Source organism: Pipistrellus kuhlii, unplaced genomic scaffold (genome assembly GCF_014108245.1).
Source record: "Pipistrellus kuhlii isolate mPipKuh1 unplaced genomic scaffold, mPipKuh1.p scaffold_m20_p_16, whole genome shotgun sequence".
Classification (NCBI taxonomy): domain Eukaryota; kingdom Metazoa; phylum Chordata; class Mammalia; order Chiroptera; family Vespertilionidae; genus Pipistrellus; species Pipistrellus kuhlii.
In genome coordinates this window covers 22429800-22433041 of record NW_023425471.1, presented here as the reverse complement: position 1 = coordinate 22433041, position 3242 = coordinate 22429800, and the positions used below count along the sequence as shown (strand labels likewise).

The following is a 3242-nucleotide window of genomic DNA, read 5'->3' as shown; positions in this document are numbered from 1 at the left end:
AAGGAAATAGAAACATGCAATATGTCAGAAAAATAATTCAGATTAAGGGTCATATAGTTCATAAACTGGATGGATAAGAAAATCAACAACTTATGTAAGAATAAAGAGGAAATAAAAAATAATATAGCTACAGTAAAAAACACAATGGAATGTTTCAACAGTAAACTAGAACAAGCAGAGGGCTGAATTAGTGAGTTAAAAGACAGGGCAGAGAATCACACCCAATCTGAAGAGCAATTGAAGGGAAAAAAAATTACAAATCAGGAGGAGAGCCTAAGGGAACTTTGGGACAACATGAAACAGTAAAATGGAACAACATGAAATGAAGTAACATATGTATAATAGGGGTTATAGAAGGAAAAAAAGAGGAGCAAGGACTAGAAAATCTATTTGAAGAAATAATGACAGAAAACTTCCATTATTTGGGGAAGAAAAAAGTCACACAAGCACAAAGAGTCTCAAACAAGATGAACCCAAAAGAACCACACCAAGACACATAGTAAATACAATGGCAAATGTTAAGGACAAAGAGAGAATCTTAAAGGCTGAAATAGAGACACAGAGTAGCCTACAAGGGATCTCCCATTAGATTATCAAATGATTTCTCAACACAAACACATAAAGCTAGAAAGGAATGGAATGAAGTATACAAAATGATGAAAAGCAAAGGACTGAATCCAAGAATATTCTATCCAGCAAGGCTAACATTCCAAATTGAAAGGGAAATTAGGAGCTCCACAGACTAAAAAGGGCTTTGAGAGTTTACCACTACCAAGCCAGCAATGCAAGAATTGCTAAAGGGACTGTTATAAAAAGAATAAATAGAAAGGGAGGAAGAAACACAGGCACAAATAATAAAAATGGCTACAAACAAGTACCTATCAATACTAACCTTAAACATAAGTGGATATAATGCTCCTATCAAAAGACATTGGGTGGCTGGATAGATAAGAAAACATAATCTATCTATCTATCTATATATCTATCTATATCTATATATCTAGATATCTAGATATCTAGATATCTAGATATATAGATATATAGATATATAGATATCTAGATATCTAGATATCTAGATATCTAGATATCTAGATATATAGATATAGATATATATATATATAGATATAGATATATATTGTATATATGGTATACAAGAGACCCACCTCAAAACAAATGGCTCACATGACTGAAAGTGGAAAGGGTGGAAAAAATATCTTTCAGGCAAATGGAAATTAAAAAATAAAAATAAAAAAGCTGGGGTAGCAATACTTATATTTTACAAAATAGACCTCACAGTAAAGACCATAACAAGATACAAAGAAGTACACTTCATAATATTAAAGAGATCAATAATAGCTCTGGTAAACATATAGGAAGCCAAAGTAGGAACACCCAAATAAATAAACTTGTGAAAAAATATCAGTGGAGAGGTCAACAGCAATGCAATCAAAGTAGGGAACTTTAATACCCCACTGACATCACTGAATAAATCATCTAGACAGAAAAATCAACAAAGAAACAGCAATCCTAAACAACTCACTATATCAGATAGACTTAATTAACTTCTTCAGAACATTTCACCCCAAATCTATAGAATATACATTCTTCTCAAGTGTACATGGAACATTTTCAAAGATAGACCACATATTGGGTCACAGGAAAAGTCTCTTAAAATTCAAGAAGATTGAAATAATATCAAGCGTCTTTTCAGATCACAAAAGCATAATATTAGAAACCAACTAAAATAAAAAGAATAAAAAATTCAAACACATAGAAGATAAATAGCATGCTATTGAACAATTATTGGGTTACCAAAGAGATCAAAGAAGAAATAAAAAAAAACATCCTGGAAACAAATAACAATGAAAACACAACAACCCCAAATCTATGGGATACAATGAAAGCAGTCCTGAGAGTGAAATTCATAGTATATGGCCTACCTCAAAAATCAAGAAAAATTGGTAATAAATTATCTAACTCTACAACTTAAAGAATTGGAAAGAGAGCAATAAGGGAAGCCCAGAGGGAGCAGTAGGAAAGAAATAATAAAGATCAAAGCAGAAATAAATGACATAGAGACAAAAACAATCAGTGAAATCAAGAGCTGGTTCTTTGAAAGAAAAAACAACTCTATTCCAACAAACTAGGCAACCTAGAAGAAATGGACATATTCCTAGAAAAATATGACTTTCCAAAACTCAATGAGGAAGAATAAAAAAAACCCTGTATATGATGATAACTATGGAGAAAATTGAAGCTGTAATAAAAAAACTTCCTGCAATCAAAAGCCCTGGACCAAATGGCTTTACAGGGTGTCTTTTCCCAAACATTCAAAGAACAACTAAAAGCTATATTCCTCAGACTATTCCAAAAACATTCAAGAGAAAGGCACACTTCGAAACTCTTTGTATGAAGCCAGCATTACCCTAATCACAAAATCAGATAAAAACACTACAAAGAAAGAGAATTACAGATAAATATCCCTAATGAACATAGATGCTAAAATCCTAAACAATATTCTAGCAAATCAGATCCAGCATTACATTAGAACAGTGGTTCTCAACCTTCCTAATGCTGCAACCCTTTAATACAGTTCCTCATGTTGTGGTGAACCCCAACCATAAAATTATTTTTGTTGCTACTTCCTAACTGTAATTTTGCTACTTTTATGAATTGTAATATAAATATCTGTGTTTTCCAATGGTCTCAGGCAACCCCTGACAGCGGTTCTCAACCTGTGGGTCGCAACCCCTTTCACAGGGATCTCCTAAGACCATTGGAAAACACAGATATTTACATTACAATTCATAACAGTAGCAAAATTACAGTTATGAAGTAGCAATGAAAGTAGTTTTATGGTTGGGGGTCACCACAGCATAAGGAACTGTATTAAAGGGTTATAGCATTAGGAAGGTTGAGAACCACTGCATTAGAAGGATCATACACCACGACTAAGTTAGATTTGTTTTAGGAATGCAAGGATGGTACAATATCCACAAATCAATAAATGTGATACATCACATAAACAAACTGAGAGACAAATCTCACATAATCATATCAACTGATGCAGAAAAAGCATTGGACAAAATCCAACACCCTTTCTTGATAAAAACCCTCACAACATGGGAATAGAGGGAATATGCCTCAACATAATAAAAACTTTATATGACAAAGCTACAGCCAACATCATAGTCAGTGGGCATAAACTAAAATCATTTCCAGTAAGAACAGGAACAAGACAG

The 3242-nt window shown here is 33.0% G+C and overlaps 1 long non-coding RNA gene across 1 annotated transcript; it reads left to right on the top strand.

The window, feature by feature from the left end:
- The first annotated feature begins 2154 nt into the window (after positions 1–2154).
- LOC118720115 lies at positions 2155–3038 on the top strand. Its single transcript, XR_004988369.2, has 2 exons — positions 2155–2552; positions 2937–3038. It is a non-coding gene; the product is annotated as an uncharacterized LOC118720115 (long non-coding RNA).
- Positions 3039–3242: the final 204 nt, after the last annotated feature.